Source organism: Nesoenas mayeri, assembly GCF_963082525.1.
Source record: "Nesoenas mayeri genome assembly, chromosome: 1".
NCBI lineage: Eukaryota > Metazoa > Chordata > Aves > Columbiformes > Columbidae > Nesoenas > Nesoenas mayeri.
The window spans coordinates 130,603,149-130,613,938 of NC_137541.1; the positions used below are offsets into that span (position 1 = coordinate 130,603,149).

General features: G+C 37.0%; 1 long non-coding RNA gene across 1 annotated transcript; it reads left to right on the forward strand.

Annotated features, from left to right (window-relative positions):
* The first annotated feature begins 840 nt into the window (after window positions 1-840).
* LOC308042233 lies at window positions 841-10,486 on the forward strand. Its single transcript, XR_013922333.1, has 3 exons — window positions 841-909; window positions 5,877-5,921; window positions 10,317-10,486. It is a non-coding gene; the product is annotated as an uncharacterized lncRNA (long non-coding RNA).
* The last annotated feature ends 304 nt before the right edge of the window (window positions 10,487-10,790 follow it).

The window sequence follows — 10,790 nt, forward strand, 5'->3', positions numbered from 1 at the left end:
CTATGGTGTGATGGTAGATATTTGCTGATTCCTGTTTGGAAGAGAAAATGGATGCTTTTGGTTGCTTTACTTATGTCCATAGTGGAAGATTATGAGTTTAAGTGTTAAATACTTTGGATTTTGTTACTAGCTTTGGTAGTAGATACTGTTAAAATGTGTTTATATGTCTTCATACTTTCTTCCTTCACGTTTAGAAGCAGTGATCACTTGAATAAATAAAGAAACGGGGATAAAACAGAATTCAGTAGTGGCATAAATTAGTGCACTTGGTAAAACTCTATAATTTTCATCACTGTTCTGTGTTTTATTTATGTAGTGCTCAGTCCAATGAGTCCATACTAATTCAATGGGATTGTCAGGTCCTATTTCTTTATAAAGAAATACACAAATTGGCATGGGAATTTCTTCTCCTACCAAACACTGGGATTTCTACTTTTCTTGCCTATACTGTATTCCCTACACCTCCCTGCACGGCTTTTTGTAGGCATCTTGAACTACACCAAAGTTCACCCTCTGTGCAGACCATTTAGCACCTTCTTCTCATCATATGTGCCATAACAGCTGTTCCACTGTAATTTTAAAGTCATATAAGTTATGACTACCTGCTTTTTTTCTTTAGATCTGGAGGTGAGAAGCCATGAATTCTACTATATCTCAGCACTTGTGCCAAAAAATCCCTCAAATTCCATTTCCTACCTACTACTCAGGCAAAAGTGTCTACCTTGGCAGAACTTATCTGTCGCCTTGAACATTTGCCTAGTTTTCACATATGGTTTTGAAGGGAAGGAAAAGCAGGTAGAAAATTCAGTTTTCTGTTTGTGTTTTTGTCCATCAGATCTTGCTTAAACTACTGAATATGGCTAATGTACTTTGTTGGTCACATATTTCTCTCTGCTGATTTCTTCCAAGGTAAGTAACCAGATTCACTACTTTTAATCTTGGCAGGTTTGTTTATTTATTTTAATCAAGGGCAATGAGAAGCTGGAAAAAACATCTTTCTGTTTCACTTTCATGGCGAGCTGTCATTCAAGTAATTTTGTCAGAAAAAAGAACTTGGATATTCTTATGCAACACTTTCCAATTTGTTCTACAGAGCTCTCAGTAAACGTAAGGCTTTTTTCTAACAGGTCCATGAAAAAACAGCCAGAAAAATAAGTCCTGCAGTAGGCTTAAATTGGTTTTGCAGGTATTCAATGCTTCCATGGCAAAATTCTTAAGGTGGCTTCTGAACAAAAAAAATGGTTATAAATTAGTCCTGTAGGATTGTGATGCACACAAAAGGCTGTAGACATATTATTTATCTGCATATTTTCTGCAGCTAACTGAATGACAATGTCAAACAATGTCATAATTTTCCTTCATACCACTCCTCTTCAATCTTTAGCCTTTCCCAGTTTGTGACTCAGTTTCTCGTTTTTTCTAAGTACTTTACCAAGCATGCAGATTTCAAGGAAACTGAGCCATAAAAGTCTCAAAACGCTTGACCAATGTTCCTGTTCCTGATTTCTAGATAGGTAGATTGCTTATAGAGTTCTAAACTCAGGGTGCCACCAATGCAGCTCAGTAAAACTACATTAAAAACCATGAGAAAGGGGAATCTAGCCTATTCACTGTATACATCAGCCTGCTATATGCTGGGAATGAAAAACAAGGCTAACAAAAGCTATTGGCCAGTCCTGAACAACAATCTCTGTGCTTAATGACATTTAAAACTAGATTAGAAAAAAACATAGGGAAGTGAACAAGAGCTACAGGGAGCAGTCTGCTGTTAGGGGAGGATGGGGCCACATGATTCTTCCCCTCCCTGGTATGAATGAGTGCAGAAACAGTGCCATATATTCAGCGCGCTAACATTTGCATTACAAATGCCTGTACTGGGTTTAGAAAAGAGCTAACAGATTGTCATTGCCCAGAGCACTGGCATTATAATGATTGCTCCAATATAACATGGTCCTTAAACTTTTTCTTAACCCTTGCGCTACCTTCACCCAGTTTGAGAGTTACTTGCCTAGGGTTAGCCTTCTTAGACAAATGCACATTGTAATGCTCACAGAGATCTGCACGAAACAGTTATCTGTTTTAATCACTAGCATCTGAGATATTGCGTGTTTCAAGATGTAGGGTTTTTCTAAAGTGCTGGAGTAATACATGATAGGCAGCTCATCCCTCAGAGCACTGCCAAGATTGCACCCTTGGCTGGTGGGAAGATGAAGGATTACGCAAGGTTTTTCACACATTTCTTTTTCTTGTATCCTATACAGTTTTCTGAAAGCTGTAGACAATAAAATTAACACCCTTTTTTAATTTGTACCGTTGTTACAATGCTGTCATTCTGTTGAATTTCAGCCATCCTAATTTAAATTGATAGAAGTTGGAAGATAATTTCGTCTTCTGGTTACTTAATGAACCCTCTCTAAATGAATAGATCTGGAAAATGGTGAAGGTTTGTTTTGTGAATAATCTATTAAAAAACAATTCTTCTGTAAATGAAAAAAAAAAATTCCTAAATTTCATTTGTCTTGAAGTTCCACAGCTAATTGAAAAACAATGAATCTTACTTTATTATTATTTTTTTTTTAACTTGGCTTTGTGGATCTACGTTTTGATATCAAAGTTATCAGGACCTCTAAAAGGGCATTAACATTCAGACAGGAATAATGGGAAATCTTGCAGGGAAAAATGGAGAATGCTTGGCATTCTTTTTAGCTAAATGCAGTTACAAAAACTATGTGTATGACATTTCAGTTTTATTGTATTCTTGTCTGCTTATTACTGCTTCTTTGTGGTCATCTATTTTTATCCAGTCAATGCTTCAAAACTTTTTACTGTGTAATTCTCAGTGTTTTCCATCCCACTAAAGAAAAGCAGATCTGCGGAGACATCTATCAGCCCCAAGTGTGGTTCTAAAAGTTATTAATCATCTCAGCAAAGCGTAGCTGACAAATGCTAAAATGTTCCTGTTCATATCCGTGCAAAAATTATGCATCTGAAGGAATAATCTCATTAAAGTAAAATAAGACCAAGCTGTACTCTACTCTGTAGAAGCATATTAAGGGTAACTGAATCAGCTTATGGCCTGGTCAAGAAATTTCTATTTAAGCGTTAGTGAATCCACTTCTATCAGTAATAGAGTGCATAAAAGGGGAAAAGGTAGTGATCTTAATTATGGACTGCAAATCTAACAAAAGTATTTCAAGTTTGCTGAATAAAAACAGCTCCTCAGAGTCTCATACTGAAATAATCAACCATTAATAAAGCACTTGCATTCAAATTAAATTCCACTATTTTTTGCCTTTTAACAAGGTCAATTCACATCTCTCTTTCAGGAAACAGCCTGAACAATCTGGTCTGGGCCAGTGCAATGTGCTAGTATTTGAAGTTTTAACAGAACTTTCATTTGTTTACATTAAAAAATTCTGATAAATAAATAAATCTCTTGTGCTTTTAGAAACTCCGTCTCACAATTGTCCCTGAACTATTAGTCATATTGCAGAAATGTCCATGTTTGGATGAATGTATGTTCTTCTGATTCATAGTCTTTTAGGAAGTGACAGACCATTTCTTTCAATACTGATTCATGTCAAGTACCACTGTCATCTTTTCTTGGGCTCAGAGGTGTCATAGGATGGTTTTACTGGTGGCTCCAGCCCAAGAACACATTGGAAGGTCACAACTCTTCAACTTCCTAGTTCCTTTGCTTTCATTTTTTGGTCAAGAAGATGCAGGAACACCTTTAGAGTTTTACCTCACCTGAGACATTAACTCAACTCCAGAAAAGTTTTAATATATGGATAAAAAAAACAACCAAACAAAAAAAAGTCTCCTTTTTTGCTATATTCATTCAATAATATGAAGCAAATATTTTGTATTTGAAAAAATACTAATCTTTAATCTTAAATAGTTCTAAATTCAACCAGTTTATCAGTCTTTATACTATGATGTCATCTTCTATTTACAACTGATGATATTACCAAAAGCCCCTTCTCATTAGCATACAAAATACCCTTGATGCTGATATGAATTGCATCAAGCAGTTATTATGTGGCAGCTTACAACTAGATGTAAGTTTTCTTCAGCACTTATATAAAAGAAGAATATGTCACTTTAGCATTTAGTGGACAACAGAAATGTGTACTTTGAAGTAGTCACAAATGTAGATGATATTACCTGGAAAACGTTGCCCTTATATGAAGGATCAGTATGGTATCTGAAGAATTAGAACTTCAGAAAATTTGCAAAAATAAAACTATTTCAATGCAGATATATGAATCTGAAACAAAGTTTTTCCTTACCAGAAAGAAGCAGATGGTCCAGTTTTATGGCTGGGTAACACATCCAAATTAATTCCTTTTTTTTGTTCAGATATCCTGTACAGCATGTATTGTCACATTAAGGAAGCTGAATGTATTAAAAAAAACCCCGTAGGTATTCTAAGCAGTCTTTTTCAGGATAAAAATATCATGTCTTATAGGCTTGTATCCTGTATAAAGGGGTGTCACTAATGCCTTTGAGAAAGCATTATTTTGTGGGTCTTTGTGTTCTAGTCTACTAATTATAGTTTATTAATAAATTTATAAATTGCACAAAAGTGCCTAATGTGAACATGTTTCAAAACATTGCATGAAAGAGGATATAATGGCATGGTCAAAAAAAAATAGCATCATAAAGCTGCACTACAGGATTTGTGCAAATGACCTAAGAAATAATAAATAGGATTTTTTTTGGTTGAGGGATGATCATTGTATTTTATTTTAATTAAATCTGTGAGAGAAATTAGCTGTTTCTGCAATTATCTTGACTATTTCATGAACCTAAACCAACTTACCATTCTGAATTTTAAGAATAGTTTTTGACTGAAAGAAAAAGGCAGAATTGTGATGATCTAAATTGTGAAAGAGGCATAGTATTTTATTAGCAGTCTTGGCAGAAGTCCTTATGTATGCATACTGTAGGACAATCTCTAGTATTTGTTACAGTAAAATCTAATTAAAATTTAAACGAAACTGATGGCATTCAAACTGCCATTGGAGAGGGAGGATGGCATTCTATGGGTCTTTTTTTTTTTCATATGTGTGTGTATTTATCGTTTTGTTCATTTGTAGCCAAGCAGCTTCTGTCTGCACTAAAAAATGTGTTACTCTACAGTTGTTTTGTGTGCTGTTGTCAGAAAGCAAATAACCTGTTATTTGTCGCAGTTTTGTGTGATCCTTGATAACTTTGCTGGCCAGGCATTTTCAGCTATCAAACACTGGAGCCCTGTTATGGTTTGCAATTTTACCCAGTGCCATTGTAATGAAGACTTAGAAATGCAAACTGGGCTTCCTGTGAGTTTGTTAGATAATGGCTAAGTCAAAACAGCCACATGCTGTTGTGATTGCTCTTCTAGTTCACTGAAGATGGCAGCAGTAAATCTTGTGCTTGGTTTTTTTTTTGTATCAAGAATGACAGGTCAGTACAATGTTTTACTGTACAACACGTCAGTCTGGCATATAAATGCGCTCCTCTTCTTGATACGTACCAAGGGCTTGAGATGGGATTACAGAAGCTGAATAAAGAGCAGTATGTGCTATGGCTTGCTTTTACTGATGAACGTGACTTGGGGTAACTGTCAGTAGGGCTTAGAGAATACTATCTTTTAAGTCTGGGCTGTGGTACATATCTAGTGAGCTACTTGCTCTTCTGAAAATTAACAGTTATTCTGTGCAGTTTTCTACATTGCCATTTTACTGGATTCAACTCCTGCTGTTTGAACTGGATGCAGTCAACAAATTACCCATTTCCTTCCCTGTTCTTCTATAATGTGTTTTGGAAAACTTACCAGTAGTGGTGGAAGGTCTGTTTTTTTCTGATGGTTATTCCTCCTCTTTGTTATTTAGCCAGAGAAGACTAATGCAAATGTATCAGCTGATGAATTCCAAGTGGTAAGTGAAGACTGTGTGGCAAAACTATTGTTTGATCATTTTATGTAACTGCATAACAGACTTTAAACTTCATGCACGCTTTTTTTTAAAAAAAATGAAAAAAGTGCCTTTTAAAATTTCCAGGATTCTTACTCAAAACAAAATACTGCAATAATATCTGTAACATATTTGACTCTTATATCTCTAGTCTCAATATATGCAGAGATGTAAGAAAATATAATGTTTCTCTAGTTGACGACAAAGTGTCCTGTAGACACTGGAAAAGTTAATATTGAACAAAGATTTAAACCAATCTTACACCACAGATGTGAGAGAAAATTTGTAAAGAAATAGAGAAATACCACAGGTATCTCTTCTACCACTAATTTTTTGGACTGTTGTGCTTGTTTCTCTTCACCTCAGGGAAGTTTTCACACTATAAAATTGTTAAAGCGCTTTCATTCAGAGAGGGTTTGTGTTTAATGTTTAAATATTTTCCTGTGTGGTGCAAGAAAAAAAGTTTGTTCTGTAATAATTAGCAGATACGGTAGAATGATTGGAAGCATAAATGGACTCTAATGGAGTTTAATGAAATTATGCTGTAGCCTGAAATTTCTTTGCAATGGAAACTTCTTGTCAAATACTATGAAACTCTCTCCTGGTGTCTCTCAGGAGCACCTTTGTCTCTCTGGAAGTATATGAGATTTTTGCATCTATTAAGGTGATTGACAGCATTCTCAATACATTTTCCAATTATCTCTGCAAACACTTCGGAAAAGTCAATTGCCTAAAGCTCTTCCACACCACACACCCCACCCCCACCCCCAGTTATGCTACTTCTTATTTAAATAAGTTAATAAAAGAAAAAAAGTTTAGTAACAGAGCATGTATTTGCTATGTTTATTTGTCACAATAGAGAACACTGGCAGTTTCATGTGCAAGAGATCGTATGTATATGGAGTAAATAATACTGAGATACAACAGTGTGTTTAATTCTCAACCCAGAATATATGCAGTGAAGAGAAAGCTTTGTGGAGTGGTTTCCTCCCCTCTCCCTGCAAGGATTTCATTATATCATAATGAAATATATGGACAAGCCTGCTAATAATCACTGAAACATTATTGTTCTTAAGAAGAAAACTGCTTTTTTGTGAGTGGACATGAAATTCATTATCTGTTAACCACTGTTTTGTTCCATTGCTACCCACCACTTTGTTCAGTGGCCTAGCTGTAAATAATAGATGTGAATGGACAAAGAAAGCGGAGACCAAAGTTAAATCTAAATATGTAAATGTATTTCAATAGTGATGTCCTTGATATTAAATCTTTTAAAAGAACCTCATTTAGTCTTTGTATGCTATTGCCCAGCATCCTGTCTAAGCCTATTACTGCTCCTACTTGCTGCCAGCATATTCATTAGCTATTTAAGTTTTTAATTCTTATGTGAGGATTCATAGAGAAAGGATGTTTGCCTGTAAGTATATATGTGCATGTGGGTTTTATACCCATGCAAAACAAGTTTTATTTCTGTTTCTCCTTGTGTTCTTGCTCTACTTCTATCCCTGCACCATGTTGCCTACTACTCAGCCACCTTCTGATGCTGAGTCTTGTCACTGGGCAAACAGATGTGCTGTCTGGAGAAAAGTTTCTGCTTTTTGAGGATTTGGCAGCTATTCTAAGAAGGCCCCCCACCCCAGTAAATATTTCTTTCTATCCCAGATGCCCTGTTTTGTGATGGACACTGTAACTGTCTGGAAATCCTTGTCAAGAAACTCCCATGTCACCAGCTGGTAGGGTGCTGTGGACCTGGGCAATGTACTCAGTCCTGGGGATGTGGGGGTAACAGCAGTGAGTTCAGAACTTTAAGGCAAAAGGGTACAGTCAGTGCTGTCTCCTATGAGGTGGCACCAGAGCTGGAGCACCATCAGATGTAATTTGAAGAATCTATTTCTGTGTTTGAAAGACTGGTCCTATGGACTATTGTGAGCCATCACTCCAAATGCTCAATAGGTACCCAGTTTGTGGTGGGTAAGTATATTGTGGAAGAAGTCCTGATCAAAGTATCTCAAGACATCCACAAGTGCACTCTGTTCAGTGTGTGGAAGAAGTGCTGACTAGACCTTTACTCACCACGGTTTCCTGGGTTGTGCAGGATTTTCTGAGATTGCACACAGTTCTGTTTTATGCTCAGGGCACCTATGATGACGTAAAATGAGATTGTCCTGCAGGCCACAGTCATTGGTATCTCAGGAAGATATGAAAATTTTCTAATGACTATGTTTTAGTCTTTGGACTGAGAGAGGTCTCCTGCATCTTCATTTCAAGCAGAGACAGGGTCGCTTGCATTGCTTGGGTGCTTGGAGAGTTTTTGGAAATGCTACATACCTCCTGGCCCACTGTGTTTACGAGTCTGTGGATAGGTGGTGATTTAATTCTTTTATGGCAAATTAAATGGGCTTTCTTGTATGTAATTCTGAAATACGATCAGATTGTGGTTGCCTGCCTGTGAGACATGATGTCTGTGACAATGTGCTAACAGCCTGTGTGGATTGCTGGATGTGAATGTTCCTTTCCTGGCCATACTCTTCATATCTTTCTCCCACACAAAGATTAAAAACACCTATCTGAAAAGTGTATGGTACTGCCAGCCTCATGAGAACCCATTCCATTACCCAAAATTCCCACTACTTCATTACAAAGAAAACACCTGCTTGATAGGGAGCAAAGGCCAAAAATGTAATCAGGAGAAACTGGTCAGCAAAACTGTTCAAAAGAAAAGAAAACTTTATTTCCTGTAAGAGCCAACATGATTCATAACATGTGTGGAAAGACGTAATGGGATGTGTGAAGAGAGAGACAGGGAAATGATGTGAGAGGCAAATAGCCAAACCAACTTTTTACGTAGCATCTGACTTTTCACACATCATAAGAAGTAGTTTGGGATGTCATTTGAGCTCTCAGTAGTTTGAGAGCAGTCTGTTGCATCATGTAAGCTGGGAATATGCTGGAGGAATTCATGGTTGTACAGGCAGCTCATTAGTTCAGACATTTTTCGCCCCATTAGCCGCTGGAGTGTGCTATGTGTGTACCTCGAGCACATCGCCAATAGCAATCTAGTTCTTGTGCACTGTTCAACCATCTAAACTTGTGTGCGGTTAGCAGGGAAGATCAGAGGATTTGCTTCAAGTGCCCTTCTGCTCCGCACTAAAACAGTAACAAAGCCCCACTCTGAAAAACTGTCTTCCAGAATGTACTATATATGCTGTATCAATCAAAAAACTTCCGCTGTTAAAAGCCTCTTGAGGTCAACTGTGCATGTTTGAGAACAACTTCAATCCTGGCTTTGTGTTGGGGTGTTGTGGCCCCACTGTGCTCTGCACATACAACTGAGAACTGAGTGCAGCGTGGTTCACTATAAAGGCTATTCAGGTGGTTAACCTTGCTGGTGTTACATTAAGCATAGCAGCGAATGGTTTAGATCACATACCTCTATTAAAATATGTCAGTTTTAAATTTACCAACAGATGGCACTATCAGCCTCCTTTTCTCTTGTGGCTTAGTAACAAATCTTAAGCAAACCATTGTCCGGATCTCTCCACTGCTAAATTCAGTAATTGCTTTCCAATTAATATTTCATTTAAATTCCTAATGTCTTATAATAGCACTTAAAATCTGTGCATGCCTACATATGCGATGAAACAAATTATAAGGATACATATTCATAAATTTAACCTATAATGTTCCTGCTAGTGTATTAAATGGCTCTTGATTTTCTAGAAGCTTATAATTCAAGTCTGAATTTGAATAATTGAAGTAGAAAAGGCACTGCTTGTGATCCTCACAGTATAACAGATGCATACAGTTGTGGAGAGCTAAAAAGCAGTTTGAAAATTGATGGAACAAGCTAAATTACATTAAAAGTATACAGCACTAATTTCTGAAAACTTTATATTTTGCTTTTCTCAAATTTATAATATGTTTTGATAGTATTCTGTAACTTTAAGATGCCTCTCCAGGTTCCATGGAAAATAACATCAACTAATAAAAATGATTACTGATAGCAGCTACATTCTCCCATATTATCTGAATTGTTAATGAGAGTTTTAAAATGGGACATTACAGAGAAAGTGTCAGGAATAAGACCTGCGTGGACAGAGGGAGAAGAAAGATAAAGACACAAGGCAAGAGAGAGTAACATAGAGTTTAAAGGAATTATAGATTTTGAAGGAATTATAGATTTTGAAGGGATGAATACTGTGCAGTACAGACATCTAGCTTTGATGAGCTATGGTGAAAGAGACTGTTGAGGCTATACTGCATGTGCTACCACCCTTGCAATAAAGGTATTTTTCCTTATGTTTAAATGGAATTTTGTGTATTTCAATGTGTCCCTATTGTTCCTTGTTTTTTCACCAGGCACCACTTAGAAGTACCTGCCTCCATCATCTCAGACCTCCATTTATACATAGTGATATGATCCTCCTTGAGCCTTCTCCAGAGTGAACAGTGCCAGCTCTCTCCACCTCTGCTCGATGTTCCCTTAATCATCTTTGTGGCCCTTTTCTGGACTTGCTCCAGCACATGGGGAGCACAGAGCTGGACACGGTGTCCCTGATGTTCTCTTGCCAGGGCTGAGGGGAAGCATCACCTCCCTATGTTCACAGGTAGCACAGCACTTTTCTTTCACAGTAGTCCCAGCTACATTGACAAGGTGATGTCACTTTAAGAACATATAAAGGCTGCTTTTGAGGTTTAGTATTTATTACTTTATCCTGAAAGGTCCTAACTGCTCTTAGTATATAGCCTGTTTTCTGAAAGGCCAGCCATGATGTAAAGGTATTTATTAGTTTGAATACTTTGGACAGCTTCTCCACAGCTGTCCTCCCTGAA